The following is a 19,976-nucleotide window of genomic DNA, read 5'->3' on the forward strand; positions in this document are numbered from 1 at the left end:
TTAACTGTATAATTCTATTTATATGACATTCAGGAAAAAACAAACTACAGGGACAGAGATCAGATCAGAGGTTGCCAGAAACTAGAGTGGAGCAAAGAGATTGATACAAAAAGTGAGGGAAACAGAATTTTGAACTCCTGTGACCTTCAGCCTAGGTTTTATGCCCATGAATATGTTGTGTTACAAAAGGAACTCTGTAGTTGTAATTAAGGTTATTAGTCATTTAACCGTAAAATGACAAGATCAACCTGGAGTATCTAGGTAGGCCCAATGTAATCATATGAGCTCTTAGAAGCAGAGGAAGAAGGGAGAGATTTTTGAAGCACAAGAAGGATTCAACTTGCTGTTGCTGGCTTGAGGATGGAGGGGCCAAGTGTCAAAAAAAAAAAAAAAATGGGGAAGTTCAGTCCTACAGCCCCATGGAATTGAATTATGCCAATCACTTGAATGAGCTTGAAAGCAAATTTTTTACTCATCTCCAAAAAGGGACTCAAACCTGGGGAACACTTTGATTTCAGCCTTGTGAGACCTTGAGCAGAGAAACCAACACTCTGTGCCTGGATTTCTGACCTATGGAAATATGAGTTAATAAGTGGATGTTGTTTTAAACTGCGAAGTTTGTGGTAATTTGTTTTGACAGTAATAGAAAACTAATACAGCAGGGCATGAAGGAAGTCTTATGGGTAGAAGAAATACCCTATCATTTATTTCAGGCATTTTTTCAGGTTTACTGAGATATGATTGACATATAATGTTGTCCAAGTTTCAGATGTACAACATGAAGATTTGATAATATGTAAAGATTGTGAGTTGATTACCACAATGCGGTTATTTAACACATCCATCATCTCACAGAGTTATTTTTTGCTTTGTGGTGAGAATTTTTAAGATCTACTCTCTTCAGATCAGATCAGATCAGATCAGTCGCTCAGTCATGTCCGACTCTTTGCGACCTCATGAATCGCAGCATGCCAGGCCTCCCTATCCATCACCAACTCCCAGAGTTCACTGAGACTCACGTCCATCAAGTCAGTGATGCCATCCCGCCATCTCATCCTCTGTCGTCCCCTTCTCCTGCCCCCAATCCCTCCCAGCATCAGAGTCTTTTCCAATGAGTCAACTCTTCGCATGAGGTGGCCAAAGTACTGGAGTTTCAGCTTTAGCATCATTCCTTCCAAAGAAATCCCAGGGCTGATCTCCTTCAGAATGGACTGGTTGGATCTCCTTGCAGTCCAAGGGACTCTCAAGAGTCTTCTCCAACACCACAGTTCAAAAGCATCAATTCTTCGGCGCTCAGCCTTCTTCACAGTCCAACTCTCACATCCATACATGACCACTGGAAAAACCATAGCCTTGCCTAGATGGACCTTTGTTGGCAAAGTAATGTCTCTGCTTTTGAACATGCTATCTAGGTTGGTCATAACTTTCCTTCCAAGGAGTAAGTGTCTTTTAATTTCATGGCTGCAGTCACCATCTGTAGTGATTTTGGATCCCAGAAAAATAAAGTCTGACACTGTTTCCACTGTTTCCCAACTTTCAAATAATATGCTATATCTTGATTATGGTGGTAGTTAAACAACTGAGTATGTTTGTCAAAATTCATAGAACTGTACACCTAAAAAGGCTATAGTTTATGTAATGCATGTGTCAGTAAACCTATAAAAATAAAATAAAACTAATCAAAATAGATTGTAAATGGGTAAATTTTATAGTATGTAAACTATACCCCAAATAAAATGGATTTTAAAAACCAAATTGAAGGGTCATCTACTAGAGAGCTTTCCCTTTACTCTCATCTTTCCCTGACTACAGATAACCAACCACTTTCTTGCTACAACTGCACTTTTTTATTTACTTCTATTTTTCTCCTAACACTATATTGCCATTTTGAATTATAACTGTATTACTAGCAGACTCTAAGTGCACAGACAGTGTCTTCTAGTCTGGATCATGAGTGCCCAAAATACAGAAGGTGTTTTATCATTTTTATTTGATTTATGTTTTTATACATGAATGTTTTTAAAACCTTTAAAAGATTTTTTTTCAAAAATGTTCTGCCTGGATCTTTTCCTCAGAGTAATAAATTCCATATGTTTATTACTGTGTTAAGCATTTCAATTTCTTTTAAATTCAAAATCACTTCCTTAGATTTCAAGGGAGTACTCTCCATTTCTGGTATTTTTTAATACAGTGAAATAATCCAGGTGTGTCTTATTTGGAGACTTAGATAATATATGTATTTTACATACAGTTTTTCTAGAAAATAATCAGGCTGGAAATGCCCTTTCAACAATATCTATGTCCATCATAGGTAGGGGTGCCAGATAAAATACATCATGCCTCAGTAAATTTGAATTTCAGAAACACAACAAGTAAGTCTTAATAAAAGTATGTTTCACACAATATTTAACTGGGTGTTATTTGTTTGTGCCCTCCAAGAGGAGGAGTTCTTTATTTAGGAAGGTGCTAAGTCTGACAGCCTTAATTATAGCATACACTTATGAATTAAAGCAAGAGTTCAAGAATCATGTTTTACTTGGTTTTATAAATTTTTAAAAATATTTATTTCTTCAGCTCTGCCAGGTCTTCACTGTGGCATGTGAGATCTTTAGTGGTAGTATTTGAACTCTTAGTTATACCATTTGGAATCTTGTTCCCCAGCCAGGAATCGAACCCAGGCTCCCTGCATTGGAAGTGTGGAGTCTTAGCCACTGGGCCACCAGGGAAGTCCAAGAGTTCAAGACTAACATTAATGTAAATTTGTGTTTTAAGTATGCTGAGGTTTTACTAAGTGACAATCACCTACATCATGGGCCTGGGTGGGAAGTGAGATGTGCAGACTAACTCTGAGGGCAGGGATGCAGGCAAAAAGGAAATCTGCAATAAACTGGATCTGCTAAGAAGTGACTTCATGCTACTGGGGAGGGCTGCAAGCATTGCCTGAAAGTTGTACACTAATGGAAGTAAGAGACTGCCACTTAGAAAAACTTATTCAGGCAGAGAGGACTTTGGGGAAGAAATACTGGATAAGGAGGTGCCAGAAGGATTCCACAGGAAGGTGAAAGTTTGAGAGTTAGGCAGATGGCTGCTGAGAAAGAATCTTTAATTCCTTAATTTGAACCAAAAATATTGAGCACCTAATATGTGTCATACACTGTGCAAGCGACACCATTCAAGGTAGAGATAAAAGCCCCCCTCCTCATGGAATTTACATGTCAGCTGGGGAGCAGGGATACACAGCATATACAAATCAATAAGGAAAGCATATATAGTGCTATGGAGAAAAATGAAGCAAGTACGGAAGATAGGAAATGTGGATGGAGAAACTTAAGAGTACCCAGAGAATGCCTCATTGACAGTGACATTTGAGCAGAGACCTTAAATAGGTGAGGAGAAAGGTGATGCTTCTATCTGGTGTAAAACTAGTCCAGCAAAGAGAACATCTATATGTGTGATAAAAACCCAGCTTTGTCTAGGAAAAGCAAGGTCAATGTGGCTGAAGCCCAGTGGAACTAGTAGGAGAGGGGTTAGGGAGCGAGATGCAGAGACTTCCTATGGGGCCTTATTGGATAATATAAGGATTTGTTCTTTTAACTGTGAGTATTAGCTGCTGGAGATTTCTGAGCAAAAGAGTGATTCATAAAAAGCTTGCTCTGGCTGCTTCCCAGGTGGCGCAGTGATAAAGAATCCGCCTGCAATGCAGGAGACACAGATTCGATCCCTGGGTCGGGAGGGCCCCCTGGAGAAAGGCATGGAAACCCATTCCAGTATCTTGCCTGGAAAATCCCATGGACAAAGGAGACTGGCAGGCTACAGTCTATAGGGTCACAGAGTTGGACACGACTGAGCACACACGCATTGGCTGCAGCATAGAGGATAGAATGCAAAGAGACAAAAGACAGAAACAGCATGACCAGTTTTAAGACCAAGTCCAAAAAAAAAAAAAAGACCAAGTCAGGTATATGAATAGCTGATTCACTTTACTGAACACCTGATACTAACACAACATTGTAAATCAACTATACTCTAATAAAATCTTAAAAAATAGAAATAGAGTAAAATAAAATAAAATAAAAAGACCAAATGAGGAAGAGATTGCAGCTTCCTTCACTGAATTATAGCTAAAAGTGGTGAAAATAAATATTTAGTAAAATGACACTGAGGTGCTGGTCTTTTCTTTTAAGTAAAGACAGTTTTGTGTAGCAGAATCCAATAGCTTAGCTAGGTGCTTTGTTACAGATCTGAAGAAGGAGGATCAGTACGTTGCATTACAAGAATATTGCAAACAGTCTATGAATTATATAACTTGTCTGGGCCCACCTATCTGAAGCCTCTTATCTCTTTAGGACAAGCTTATAAGGTTAGTGTGATAATGGTCTAGCTAAGCTAAATGTTGTAAGTATAGAGCTGTAGAAACTGAATTGTAAAGAATGGGGACTTGGTCTTGCTTAATGCTTATGTATGTGGTTATCTGCCTCTGCTCTTGGCAGCTAACTAAAGCCAACCTTAGCCTATGAGCATGTTCAATGTTGGATGCTTTTCTATTTGAGAAATTTAAATATAACATAAAACTAAAAGCGGTTTTGTATTTACTAATGCATTGTCCTTGTTTGTTTAGTTATGCTCTGTAGTAAAGAAACACTCCTATGACATTCTGGTTTTACACAATAGATAAATAGAGTTCTGAATGATTTAGGCACCACAGTTCCCCTAGGTGATTCGGATGTAATTTGGTTGAGGCTCATGGAGCCTAAAGAGTAAGTCAATTGGCCTGGAGGGGGATTCAAACCAGAAGCTTAATGAACCAGCTTTAAAGCTCATTAAATAAGACTGTTCACCGGACTATATAAGGACAGCCCGATGTTCCCCATACTGTCAGGAGAAGCTCCTTCTAAGTGAGGATATGTTGGACTAAGGAAGTTTCAAGTGAAAGAACATAGAAACAAAGCAAAAGCAAAACAGCCCAAAGCTGAGGCCATGTGGAGGAGAATCTGTTTAGCAGGCATACTCTGGCAAGACACCAGTAACAAAGAACTGCCAGCCACATGGCTCTCTGATGATGCTCACCCTTAGCCAGTTTCATTAATTAGAGTTGTCATATTATATACAGTGGTCCCTTGGTATCCAAGGGGGATCAGTTCCACAACCCCTGTGAATACCAAAATCCATGGATGCTGAAGTTCCTTATATAAAATGGTATAGTGTTTGCATATAACCTATGCATAGCCTCCTGTGTACTTTAAATCATCTTTAGATTATTTATAATACCTAAAACAATGTCAATGCTATGTGTGTACTTGTAAATACAATGTAAATTATATGTAAGTATCTGCCTGCATGTAGCAAATTCAAGTTTTGCTTTTGGGAACTTTCTGGAAATTTTTTTTAATATGTTTGATCCATGGTTGGCTGAATCTAAGGATGCAGTATCCATGGATACAGAGGACCTGACTGTATATGTAGCTTTATCCCCACTTCTGGGGATTTCTGCCTTTTTTTCTATCATTTTCTTCATCATTTGAGTTTCTTTTCTCTGCATCTTTTCCAACACTATTATACCTGTCTTATACACAAAGCACAACTACAAAAAAAATGTCACAGGAACAGACACCTCAAGGATTTATGGAAAAGTAGGATGATGACCTACTGGAGTCTTCCCTCTTATTTTTCTTAATGATATTGAACATTATCCAGATTATTTTAGTCAAAGCAACATTTGGGCAGCTGTCTTCAGGAAACAGTCTATAAAGACTTTTGACTCCCTTTCCTAGGATGCAACAGGTCAGAACTCATCATTTTAAAACATGCTTGAGGGGACTTCCCTGGTGGTCCAGTAGTTGAGAATCTGCCTTCCAATGCAGAGGACTAGGGTTTGATCCCTGGTTTTGGAACTAAGATCCCATATGTTGAGGAGTAAGTAATCCCGTGTGCCAAAACTACTGAGTCTGTGCGCCATAACTAGAGAGTCCGTGCACTGCAATGAAAAATCCTACATGATACAATGAAGATCCTGGGTGCTGCAATTAAGATCTGATGCACCCAAAAAAATTAAATATTTTTTAAAAATTTAAAAAGACATGCTTGAAAAGATGGAGAAGTGAAGAGACTGGAAAGGTGGAATTATAATTTGAAAAACCAATTTGAATGGAGGTAAGTTTTTGGGAACATTCATTTGAGTGGCTTTTTGGAGAAAACACTTTATGTTTGTATAGTGCTTTATAGTTTAAAAGCATCTTTCACCGTATCAGTTTAGTTCAGTTCAGTCTCTCAGCCATGTCTGACTCTTCGTGACCCCATGGACTGCAGCAGGCCAGGCTTCCCTGTCTATCACCAACTCCCGGAGCTTACTCAAACTCATGTCCATTGAGTTGGTGATGCCATCCAACCATCTCATTCTCTGTCATCCCCTTCTCCTCTTGCCTTCAGTCTTTCCCAGCATCAGGATCTTCTCCACTGAGTCAGTTCTTCACATCAGGTGGCCAAAGTATTGGAGCTTCAGCTTCAGTGTCAGTCCTTCCAAGGAATATTCAGGACTGATTTCCTTTAGGATGGATCAGTTGGATCTCCTTGCAGTCCAAGGGACTCTCAAGAATCTTCTCCAATACCACAGTTCAAAAGCATCAATTCTTCAGCACTCAGCTTTCTGTATAGTCCAACTCTCATATCCATACATGACTACTGGAAAAACCATAGCTTTGACTAGACAGACCTTTGTTGGCAAAGTAATGTCTCTGCTTTTTAATATGCTGTCTAGGTTGGTCATACCTTTTTTTCCAAGGAGCAAGCGTCTTTTAATTTAATGGCTGCAGTCACCATCTGTAGTGATTTTGGAGCCCCCAAAAGTAAAGTCTCTCACTGTTTTCATTGTTTCCCAATCTATTTGCCATGAAGTGTTGGGACCAGTTGCCATGATCTTAGTTTTCTGAATGTTGAGTTTTAAGCCAACTTTTTCACTCTCCTCTTTCATTTTCACCAAGAGGCTCTTTAGTTCTTCACTTTCTGCCATAAGGGTGGTGTCATCTGCATATCTGAGGTTATTGATATTTCTCCTGGCAATCTTGATTCCAGCTTGTGCTTCATCCAGCCCATGATGAAGTACATCTCATGATGTACTCTGCATATAAGTTAAATAAGCAGGGTCACACTATACAGCCTTGATGTACTCTTTTACCAATTTGGAATCAGTCTGTTGTTCCATGTCTGGTTCTAACAGTTTCTTCTTGACCTGAACACAGATTTCACCATACAGTTGCATTTAGCTCTCACTGGGACTCTGAGGAGAAAGGTGAGTGGACTTCTCCAACACTACACAGTAATTGAGCAATGATGCTGGTATTATAAACAAAGTCTGGCTCCTCATTTCAGGCTAAGCTGCATTATTATTTATTAGGATCCCCTGCAGAATCTTGACATCACAAAACAAATTTAGAAATATTTAGAAAAAATTTTATTTGAAAAATAAATCTAAAAGTTTTATAAGGTAAATGTGTAAGAACTTTATGAGGTTGAAGGTTTCAAGCTCTAAAACACTAGTGATCAAAATCACTATGAGGGACCCAAGGAGAATTTTATCTAAGATCATCAATGGTCAAAAGCAGCTACAGCTGGAGGACTTCTAGAATTCTTCATTCTTGGTGAAAGATATTTTCATTTCATGCCGGGAGCTGTTATTTCTCCAGCACTCAGATTACTTTATGAGCCATTTGCTTTGCAAGTAAGTAGTTTTTTTCTCTTAATGGAATGAAATAATACACTGTGACAGCTCATTATCAAATTGGAATGCAGAGACAACCTTGGCTCATATAAATTTGCCACTGTAGAAATTATAAAGAAGAAAATAACTATATAGTATATAAAGTGAAGTTTGTTACCCACTGAAAAAACTCTGAAGAGACTTTAGTACAGTAAAGGATTTCAACTTTAGTAAAATATTCAAATCATGAATAACATGCAAATGAAGTAAGACAGTTCATATTTCTTGAAATTCAGACTGCTCAAAAAGCTTTGAAATCTCAGAATATAGATAGAACAGTTTCCCTATCTATAGATGTCTATGAATATGAAGTCACTTAGCAGTCATTTAGCAAACTAAATAAATATAAGCAAAATGTTACTACTGGATATTAGTAGATGAATGGAACAGATGAACTGGTATCAACAAGTAGGAAAAGAGGTTGATTCTAAAGATGGAAAGAAATAATTATGTAGCACATCACAAATTCAAAGGCTCATATTCTATCTAGAACAGTGCATACTACATCATTTTTGTTCTTTTTGAAGAAGTATAAAAATATTCATAAAAGGGCTTCCCCTGTGGCTCAGAGAGTAAAGCATCCACCTGCAATGCAGGAGGCCCAGGTTTGATCCCTGAGTCAGGAAGATCCCCTGAAGAAGGAAATGGCAATCCATTTCAGTATTTTGCCTGGAAGCTCCCAAGGACAGAGGAGAGGATTCAAAGAGTAAAAGATTAATGATTTTGGACTATGACATCTGAATGTGCTAAAGAAAACATTGTAGGGAAATAAAAAATAACACTGTTGGTAAGCCATGTAATATAACAATTTGGCTATCTGCTTGGTTGAGTATAAAGCTTTATGTGTTTTCCCAACGGAACCCAAATATTTAGCATGAGAACAATAATGCTGGTACTTTTTTAAAAAAGCATGCTATTTTAAGGCCTTTGTAATTATTTATAGTCTGCCCTGTGAATGCCTCACAAGTCTAAATCAGAAAACCATAGTTTTTTTAAAAAAAAAAAATTGTTCTTTGCTTGCTCCTAATCATCTGATTTTGGAAAGTACAAAATTCTGGGAATTTTATGTGATTATCTTTGATATTACTAACACACTGTGGATGGATCTTTAATGGCAATTGACAATTAATGCAATTATCTGAAATGACCCAGGCAAAAAGCTCATTCTTATCTGTATTTATAAAGCATTTTACTCTGATCATCAATGCTGAAGGTATAGTAGCAAGATGGTGTCTTAAATTTTTGATGCTAATAAATTTGATGTTAAACTCACTATGTCTTAGAATATAAGTGTTAGAAGTGGGATAGGAATAAGCATCTATTAACCACCTTATTGGGAGAGTAAGTTGGTGCAGCAACTGTGGAGAACAGTTTGGAGGTCCCTCAGAGAACTAAAAATAGGATTACCATATGACCCAACAATCACACTCTTGGGTATATATCCACACAAAACTATAATTCAAAAAGATATATGCACCCTTATGTTCAAAGCAGCACTATTCACAATAGCCAAGACATGAAAACAACATAATTGTCCATCAGCAGATGAATAGATAAAGAAGATATGGTATATATAATGGAATATTACTCAGCCATAAAAAGAATGAAATAATGCCATTTTTAGCAACACAGATGGACCTAGAGAGTACCATGCTAAGTGAAGTAAGCCAGACAGAAAAAGACAAATACCATGTGATATAACTTATATGGGGAACCTAAGTGTTGGTCAATTGTGTCCTCTTTGCGATCCCATGGACTGTAGCCTGCCAGGCTCCTTTGTCCATGGAATTCTCCAGGCAAGAATACTGGAGTACCCTTCTCCAGGGGATCTTCCTGACCCAGGGATGGAACTCGGGTCTCCTGCACTGCAAGCAGATTCTTTACTGTCTGAGACACATGGGAGGCCCTTATGACACTAATGAACCTATCTATGAAACAGAAATAGACTCATAGACATAAAGAATAGACTTGGTGGTTGCCAAAGGGGAGGGGGTTGGGGGAGAGTTGGAGTGCGAGGTTGAGATTAGCAGATGTAAGCTTTTGTATATAGAATGGATCAACAACAAGGTCCTATTGTATAGATAGGGAAATATATTCAATATTCACCATAATGGAAAAGAATATTTTTTAAAAGAATGTATGAAGTGAAGTGAAGTGAAGTCACTTCAGTCGTGTCCAACTCTGTGCGACCTCATAGATGGCAACCCAACAGGCTCCCCCATCCCTGGGATTCTCCAGGCAAGAACACTGGAGTGGGTTGCCATTTCCTTCTCCAATGCATGAAAGTGAAAAGTGAAAATAAAGTTGCTCAGTCGTGTCTGACTCTCCGCGACCCCATGGACTGCAGCCTACCAGGCTCCTCCATCCATGGGATTTTCCAGGCAAGAGTACTGGAGTGGGGTGCCATTGCCTTCTCCAAAAAAATGTGTATATATATATATATATATATATATGTGTGTGTGTGTGTGTGTGTGTGTATACCACCTGATTTCATAAGGAAGGAACTCAAGCCCAAAGAGGTGAAACGATATACTATATATCACAGAAGTAAATGCTGATGCAGTGGGAATACAACTAGGTCTCCAGTTTTCCAGCACAGTATACTTCTGACTTCAAGAGATTGTCTCAAATTTTAATTGGTTACTGCCAAAAGTATATGATGATCTATTTTACAGAACTTTCTGATTTTAAAGTGATAGGAAGAGTAACAATTCACTGACCACCTGGTAGGTACCCCCGCCTCTGTGCTAGTCAACTTATTATTTGGAAAAACTGACATTATTGGCAACATCATGTCTTCTGACCAATGAACATGGTATATCTCTCCATCTTTCATTTCAGACAATATTCAACTTCTTTTGGCAGCTAAGTAAAATCATTTCACTCTGAAAACACTGTTTTTTTTGCTTCATTTATTTCTGTTTTTCAGAACAGTTGCTGGGCCATTCTGCTCTCATTTTAAGATGGAATGATAACCAGTAAGAATTCAGGGAAAATACAATGTGTTTATTCAGAGGAACACAATTGGCTCTAAATTAACATAGAAATGCCAGCAAGATACTTCTATGATATTCACTATGAAAGATTTTCAGGAAAAATATTATAACCTGATATTTAATTTTTAACATCTTTATTAGGATGTAATTTGACATTCCATAAACTAGATACAATTAAATTTTACAATTAAGTTCTGACACATGTGCATATACATGAAATCATCACCACAACCAACATAGTAGACAGGACTTCCCTCATGGCTCAGTGTCAGAGAATCCACCTGCCAATGCTGCAGATATGGGTTTGATACCTGTTCCGGGAAGATCCCACATGCTGAGGAGCAACTAAGCCCTTGGACCACAACTACTGAGCCTTGCTCTACAGCCTGGGAGCCACAACTACTGAGCCCATGTGCTGCAACTACTGAAGTCTGCTCACCCTAGAGCCTATTCTCCATAAGAGAAGCCACCACAATGAGAAGCCCACGCACCACAACTAGAGTACCCTCCAGTCGCTGCAGAAGAGCCCATGCTGCAACGAAGACCCAGCACAGCCAAAAAAATAAATATATTAAACAAATAAATAAATAACACTTTAAAAAAACATTGTTGTTGTTCAGTCTTTAAGTCATGTCTGACTTTTTGCAACCCCATGGACTGCAGCACACCGGTCTTCCCTGTCCTTCACCATTTCCTACAGTTTGCTCAGACTCATTTCCATTGAGTCAATGATGCCACCCAACCAGTTCATCCTCTATCATCCCCTTCTCCTCCTGCCATCAATCTTTCCCAGCATCAGGGTCTTTTCCAGTAAGTCAGCTCTTTGTATCAGGTGGACAAAGTATTGGAGCTTCAGCTTCAACATCAGTCCTTCCAATAAATATTCAGGGTTGATTTCCCTTAGAATTGACTGGTTTGATCTCCTTGATGTCCAAAGGACTTTCAAGGGTCTTCTCTAGCACCACACAGTGGAAAAATATAGCACTCCTGAAAAGTTCTCTTGGCACCCCTTTGTCATCCTTTCCTAACACTCAATCCCTACCTTCTGCATTCCCAGGCAACCACTAATCTTTTGTTCACTGCAGGCTTATTTGCATATTATAATATTTTATATAAACATGGAATCATACAGTCTGAATTCACTTTTTGGCTATTCAAGTTTTTGCATGTATGAAAATTTCATTTCTTTTTAATACTGAGTAGTATTACATTGTAAGATATATCACTTTGTTTATCCTTTCATTTGTTGAAGGATATTTAGGATGTTTCCTGTTTGGGGCTATGTTACAAATAAAAATGTTATGAACATTTGTGTAAAAGAATTTTCATGGACATAATTCTTTAATTTTTCTTGAATAATTGCTTAAGAGTTTAATGGGTATATCATATGTTAAGTATATGTTTAATATTTTAAGAAGCTGCTTTATCTTTGACAAAGGAGGCAAGAATATACAATGGAGAAAAGACAATCTCTTTAACAAGTAGTGCTGCAAAAACTGGTCAACCACTTGTAAAAGAATGAAACTAGAACACTTTCTAAAACCATACACAAAAATAAACTCAAAATGGATTAAAGATCTAAACATAAGATGAGAAACTATAAAACTCTTAGAGGAGAACATAGGCAAAACACTCTCCGACATAAATCATAGCAGGATCCTCTATGACCCACCTCCCAGAATATTGGAAACAAAAGAAAAAATAAACAAATGGGATCTAATTAAAATTAAAAGCTTCTGCACAACAAAAGAAACTATAAGCAAGGTGAAAAGACAGCCTTCAGAATGGGAGAAAATAATAGCAAATGAAGCAACTTACAAAGAATTAATCTCAAAAATATACAAGCTAATCCTGAAGCTCAATTCCAGAAAAATAAACGACTCAATCAAAAAATGGGCCAAAGAACTAAACAGACATTTCTCCAAAGACATACAGATGGCCAATAAACACACGAAAAGATGCTCAACATCACTCATTCTCAGAGAAATGAAAATCAAAACCACAGTGAGGTACCATTTCACGCCAGTCAGAATGGCTGTGATCTGAAAGTCTACAAGCAATAAATGCTGTAGAGGGTGTGGAGAAAAGGGAAACCTCTTACACTGTTGGTGGGAATGCAAACTAGTACAGCCACTATGGAGAACAGTGTGGAGATTCCTTAAAAAAAAAACTGGAAATAGAACTGCCATATGACCCAGCAATCCCACTGCTGGGCATACACACCGAGGAAACCAGAATTGAAAGAGACACATGTACCACAATGTTCATCACAGCACTGTTTATAGTAGCCAGGACGTGGAAACAACCTAGATGTCCATCAGCAGATGAATGGATATAAGAAAGCTGTGGTATATATACACAATGGAGTATTACTCAGCCATTAAAAAGAATACATTTGAATCAGTTCTAATGAGGTGGATGAAACTGGAACCTATTATACAGAGTGGAGTAAGCCAGAAAGAAAAACACCAATACAGTATACTAAGGCATATATATTTAATTTAGAAAGATGGTAACAATAACCCTGTATGAGAGATAGCAAAAGAGACACAGATGTATAGAACAGTCTTTTGGACTCTGTGGGAGAAGGAGGGGGCAATGATTTGGGAGAATGGCATTGAAACATGTATAATATCATATAAGAAATGAATCACCAGTCCAGGTTTGATGCAGGATACAGGAAGATTGGGGCTGGTGCACTGAGATGACCCAGAGGGATGGTATGGGGAGGGAGGTGGGAGGGGGGTTCAGGATTGGGAACACGTGTACACCCATGGCAGATTCATGTTGATGTATGGCAAAACCAATATAATATTGTAAAGTAATTAGCATCTAATTAAAATAAATTTAATTAAAAAAAAAGAAGCTGCCAAACTGGCTTCCAAAGTGATTTTACATTTTGTATCCCCACAAGCAGTATATGGGTGTTCAGGTTCCTCCACATCCTTGTCAACACTTGGTATGGTCAGTCATTTTCATTCTAATACAGGCATACCCCAGAGATAATTGTGGGTTAAGGTCTAGACTACTAGACTAATAAAGTGAGTATCATAATAAAGTGAATATATCATAATAAATTTAGTCACAAAATTTTTTAGTTTCCCAGTGCATATAAAAGTTGTGTTTACACTATACTATAGTTTACTAAGTGTGCAACAGATTATTAAAATATATATAAAAACAATTAAAATATTTTGTTGCAAAAAAATGCCAACCATCATCCAAGCCTTCAGTGAGTCCTAATATTTTTAGTGGGAGATGGTCTTGCCTTATGTTCATGGCCACTGACTGATCAGGGTGGTACTTGCTGAAGATTGGGATGGCTGTGGAATTTTCTTTAAAAAATGATTAAATAAAGTTTGCTGAATTGACTCTTTTGTTGAAGTATAGTTGATTTACAATGTTGTGTTCATTTCTGCTGTACAGCAAAATGATTCAGTTTTACATATATATGTATATTCTTTTTAACATTTTTTTCTATTATGGTTTATCATAGGATATTAAATATAGTTCTCTCTGCTATACAGTAGGAACTTATCGTTTTTGATTGACTCTTTAACTCGAACACTTAGAGGCCACTATAGGGTTGTTAATTGGCCTAGTTTTAATGTTGTTGTATTTCAGGGAATGAGAAGGCCTCAGGAGAAGGAGAGAGCTGGGGGAATGTCTGGTCGATCGACCAGTCAGAACACACAAAACGTTTACTGGTTAAGTTCACCATCTCATATGGGCATGGTTTGTGGTGCCCTTCTCCCCTGCCAAAAATTAGAACCATAATATCAAAGATAACTGATCACAGATCACCATATCAAATATAAAAGTAATAAAAAATTGAAATATTTTGAGACTTACCAAAATGAGACAGACATGAAGTGGAAAAGTGGCACCCTTAGACTTGCTAGACACGGGGTTACCACAAACCTTCAATTTGTAAAAAGAGCAGGATCTAAAAAATGCAATAAAATGAAACACAATAAAGTGAGGTATGTCCATGGATGGAGAAGGCAATGGCACCCCACTCCAGTACTCTTGCCTGGAGAATCCCATGGACGGAGGAGCCTGGTAGGCTGCCGGCTTTGGGGTCACACAGAGTTGGACACGACTGAAGTGACTTAGCATAGCATAGCATAGCATGTCCATGGATGTGTGGTGGTAACGTATTTTGTGGCTTTAATTTTCATTTCTTCAATGACTAATGATGAGTATATTTTCATTTGTCTATTTGCCATTCATATATTTTCAAATCTTACCCACATTTAAATTTGGTTGTTTGTTATTGTGCATGCAAGTCTTTATCACCTAAGTACAAAATTTTCAGCCATTCAGTGGCTTGTCTTTACATTCTTTTAACAGTGTCTTTCAAAGAGCAGAATTTAAAAGTTCTGATGAAACCCATTTTATCAACTTTTGGCTTTTACAGATTGTAAATACTTTTGGTGTCATATCTAAGAAATATTTTCTAAATCCAAGGATGCAAAACTTTTCTCCTATGATTTCTTCTAGAAGTTTTATATATTGAGGTTCTAAATTTAGGTCTATGAACCATTTGGGGTAAATTTTCATTTATGACAAATGTATGGACCTGCATTAATGCTTTTTCATATAGATATTTAATTGTTCCAGCACAATTGGGGGAAAAAAAACTATTCTTTCTCCACTGAACTGCATTTGATTCATTGTTGAAAGTAAGCAGCATATATATGTATGGGCTTATTTCTTAACTCTCTATTCTGTTCCATTGACCTACATGTTTATAAAGATAAACTAGTGCAAAGACACTAGTAACATAAGGTTTTGACTATTATAAATTTATAATGAGTCTTGAAAACAGATACTCTTACTCCTCAAACTTTGCACATTTTTTCAAAGTTGTTTTAGCTAGTCCTTTGTCTTTCCAGATGAACTTGAATATAATATATGGATCTTAAACATCAATTTAGATAAAACTGACAAAATGACAAAAATGAGTCTTTTGGTCAATAAACACCATATATCTATTTATTTATAATTTCTTTAATTTTGTTTTGTAGTTTTCAGTATACTAGTCTTTAGCATCTTTTGTTAGATTTACACCTATGTATTTCATGTCTTTTTATGCTCTTGTCAATGGTATTGTTTTATTTAAATACAATTTCCAATTGTTAGTTACTAATATATAGAAAAAACATTGATGTTTCTATTACCTTGTATCCTGCAATGTTGTTAACGCATTTTTTATATCTAGTAGCTTTTTTTGTAGGTTTAATATCTTCTATATAAATGATCATGTTATGTGTGAACAAAGACAGTCTTACTTCTTTCTTCCCAATTCAAATGCCCTTTTTTTTTTTTTTTTTGGACTGAGAACATTTCTTTACTGTAACTTACAAAAAATAAATACAACTGTCTCTAATCTTTGTGAGCAATTTCTCTAAAAATCTAAAATCTGTAGGAAACTTAAATTGTTCTCGGACTAGAGGAAAGAAGTGTCTGTAGTAGTTCACAGGAATACTCAAGTTTAGCGGTACCAGCTCATCTTTCTAGTCGAGAAGACTAAGGTCGATGTGGAAGTAGACATAAGGAAATTAGTCTTGGTTGTGGAGTTGGAGTCCAGGGATCTCCACGGATGCATCCAATATACTTGCAGCTGCAATTTCATCCAGATGCCTGACGATGGAGTTCAGAACCTGTCGTAAACGTTTGGTGCATGACTTCTTATGAGGCTGGAGGAGAACCGCCTGGAAGTTCACTGGCAGTCCATACCTGAGCACAGACTTCACAAACACTCTCAGTGCCTTGATGTGGATCCAGGCAACAAAGGCTTCACTGAAGTGGACCTTGAGCCATCACAGCACTGGGCCCTCACCCTCGCCCTCATTCTCTCTCTCTCTGCCACTCTGCCCCGCAGAGGGCCTATCAGGGTTCCCTAGCGGGGTTACCTTAACCTTGTGGTCCGGGAAGGTGGATGATCCCTTTTTAAGAGCAACACAGGAAGTTTGATATTGTTGCTTCTTATCCGACAGCAATCGGGTCATCTCTTCCCTTTCCCTTTTAATTTCTTTTTCACCATAGTAAAATTCTCGTACACTGAAATTATTCTCTTTGACTTTGGTTTTGAAATCATCGATCACTTTTCAAAACAGAGTCACGGTGAAGAGGCTGCCCTCCTTGTCCTCAGCGACCAACTTGGTTGACCGTGGGACCACCATGAGAGGGATTCATAGCGTTTTTGCCATTGTATGTAACTCGGCTTGGGGACAATGACCAGCAGTGTGATCAGGTACTCAGAATCTAGCACGAAGTCTTCTTTGCTCACAATGTCGCTCAGGGTCCGAGTGAAAAGGTTTTCCATGGATTTCTTCTCCAGATTCTCTAGGTTTGTCTTCAGAGTGTTGTAGGCAGCTGTTCAGGACTTCAGGTCTATCTCGAAGGCACAGGTCGATCTGTGCCAGTTGCTTTGCCAGAATATCCACCATGCTCACCAGTGGCTGCTTTGCGGGATACTTGGCCACGTCCCATTCGAAGTGGGTCACAAAGGACGTTAGGTCAACTCCGTTGGCCAGAAGGTTCTCCTGGACCTTTCCCTTGGCGTCTTCCATCACTTCCACCACGCTCTGGGCCATTCTCCTTATGAGACTTTCAGCAAAGATATCAAGCTTCGCCAGCTCATCAGAGAGGCCAACAAGGGAATCCAAGGTCCCCACCTTGAAGTCAGGAATCGTGAATTTGGTGTTATAAGACAGGTTAGACTTGGAGGTTACTGTGTTCATCCTCTTCAGGGCTTGTAAATTTTCCTTATCTCTGGGGGCAGAAATTAACCAAAACTCCGACATGTTTCTAGTCTTCTTTGATCCAGCTCGAGCACACCGAACGCAGTTCCTTTTGCTTTCGATCGCTGATGGCCTGGGGACAAACTGGCCCCGAGGAGATGCCACCTGCCCTGGCCCCTGGGAGGGCACAGCAGAGGCGCCGGCTCCCGGGTTCCCACGGAGAAAAGTCGTGGAGGGCACGCGTGGGCCGAGGAGGAGCAGGGACCAAGGGGACGCGGGCAGCTCACTCTGGTCCCCCGGGTCGCGACGCGCGCCCTCTCCCCTTGCCGCCTCGGATCCCCGAGCCGCCGTCCTTACTGGGAGCCCACGGGCCGCGGGCCGCGCGAGCAGGCAGTGGGCGGGCACGGGGCCGAAACGCACGGCCAGCTCCCGGGAGGCAGCGGCTTCTCAAATGCCCTTTATGTCTCAGCTTATTATACTTACTAGTTATACTTACTAGAACATTCAGTACAATGTTGAATAGAAGTGGAAAGAGCAAACCTCCTCCTCTTGTTCCTGAACCATTAAGTGTGATTATATCTTCAGAGTTTTCATGGACGAGAATGCTTTCAAATTGAGACAGTTTCTATTTCTAGTGTTCTGAGAGTTTTATAAGAAATAACCTTTTTGTTGCAGAATTATAAGAGATCTCAAAAATTTCTGAATACTGGACCCTTATCAGGAATGTGATTGCAAGTATTGCCTCCCATTCTGTGGCTTGTCTTTTTGCTCTTAATAATGTTCTTGGATGGAAAAACGATTTTAGTTTTGATGAAGTCCAATTCACAAATTTTTACTTTTGTTTTTTGTGACTTTGGTGTCATATTTAAGAAGCCATTGCCAAATCCAAAGTCACAAAGACTTGGCATATTTGTTTTCTTCTAAAAGTTCTATAGTTCTATCTTTTACACATAGGTCTCTGATCCATTTTAGCTGAAGTAAGAGCCCAATTTCATTCTTTTACCTGGGAATATCTAGTTGCCCCAGCACCATTTGTTCAAATGACTATTCTTTCCCCATTGAATGTTCTTGGGGAAAAATCAGTTGATCATAAATGTGAGTGTTTATTACTGAACTCTGTTTTCTATTCCACTAATCTATATGTCGATATATCTATTCTTATGTCTTACAATTAATGTAGCTTTGTCAGTTCAGTTCAGTTCAGTCACTCAGTCGTGTCCCACTCTTTGCAACCCCATGAATTGCAGCACGCCAGGCCTCCCTGTCCATCACCAACTCCCAGAGTTCACGCAAACTCACATCCATCCAGTCGGTGATGCCATCCAGCAATCTCATCCTCTGTTGTCCCCTTCTCCTCCTGCCCCCAATCCCTCCCAGCATCAGAGTCTTCTCCAATGAGTTAATTCTTCCCATGAGGTGGCCAAAGTACTGGAGTTTCAGCTTTAGCATAATTCCTTCCAAAGAACACCCAGGACTGATCTCCTTTAGAATGGACTGGTTGGATCTCCTTGCAGTCCAAGGGACTCTCAAGAGTCTTCTCCAACACCACAGTTCAAAAGCATCAATTCTTCAGCACTCAGCTTTCTTCACGGTCCAACTCTCACATCCATACATGACGACAGAAAAAACCATAGCCTTGACTAGATGGACCTTTGTTGGCAAAGTAATGTCTCTGCTTTTGAATATGCTATCTAGGTTGGTCATAACTTTCCTTCCAAGGAGTAAGCGTCTTTTAATTTCATGGCTGCAGTCATCATCTTCAGTGATTTTGGAGCCCCCCAAAATAAAATCTGACACTGTTTCCACTGCTTCCCCATCTATTTCCCATGAAGTGATGGGACCAGATGCCATGTTCTTCCTTTTCTGAATATTGAGCTTTAAGCCAACTTTTTCACTCTCCTCTTTCACTTTCATCAAGAGGCTCTTTAGTTCCTCTTCACTTTTTGCCATAAGGGTGGTGTCATCTGCCTATCTGTGGTTATTGATATTTCTCTCAGCAATCTTGATTCCAGCTTGTGCTTCTTCCAGCCCAGTGTTTCTCATGATGTACTCTGCATATAAGTTAAATAAGCAGGGTGACAATATACAGCCTTGACGTACTCCTTTTCCTATTTGGAACCGGTCTGTTGTTCCATGTCCAGTTCTAACTGTTGCTTCCTGACCTGCAGGAGGCAGGTCAGGTGGTCTGGTATGCCCATCTCTTTCAGAATTTTCTACAGTTTATTGTGATCCACACAGTCAAAGGCTTTGGCATAGTTAATGAAGCAGAAATAGATGTTTTTCTGGAACTCTCTTGCTCTTCCCATGATCCAACGGATGTTGGCAATTTGATCTCTCGTTCCTCTGCCTTTTCTAAAACCAGCTTGAACATCTGGAAGTTCACGGTTCACATACTGCTGAAGCCTGGCTTGGAGAATTTTGAGCACTACTTTACTAGCGTGTGAGATGAGTGCAATTGTGTGGTAGTTTGAGCATTCT

The 19,976-nt window shown here is 38.9% G+C and overlaps 1 long non-coding RNA gene and 1 pseudogene across 1 annotated transcript in view; both read right to left on the reverse strand.

The window, feature by feature from the left end:
- The window catches only part of LOC132344290 (uncharacterized), a 114,333-nt gene that overhangs the window by 62,539 nt on the left and 31,818 nt on the right, over nucleotides 1-19,976 (reverse strand). The window lies entirely within an intron of this gene.
- LOC785735 (V-type proton ATPase subunit C 2-like) lies at nucleotides 15,939-17,760 on the reverse strand (annotated as a pseudogene).

This window comes from Bos taurus, chromosome X, assembly GCF_002263795.3.
Source record: "Bos taurus isolate L1 Dominette 01449 registration number 42190680 breed Hereford chromosome X, ARS-UCD2.0, whole genome shotgun sequence".
NCBI classification, from domain to species: domain Eukaryota; kingdom Metazoa; phylum Chordata; class Mammalia; order Artiodactyla; family Bovidae; genus Bos; species Bos taurus.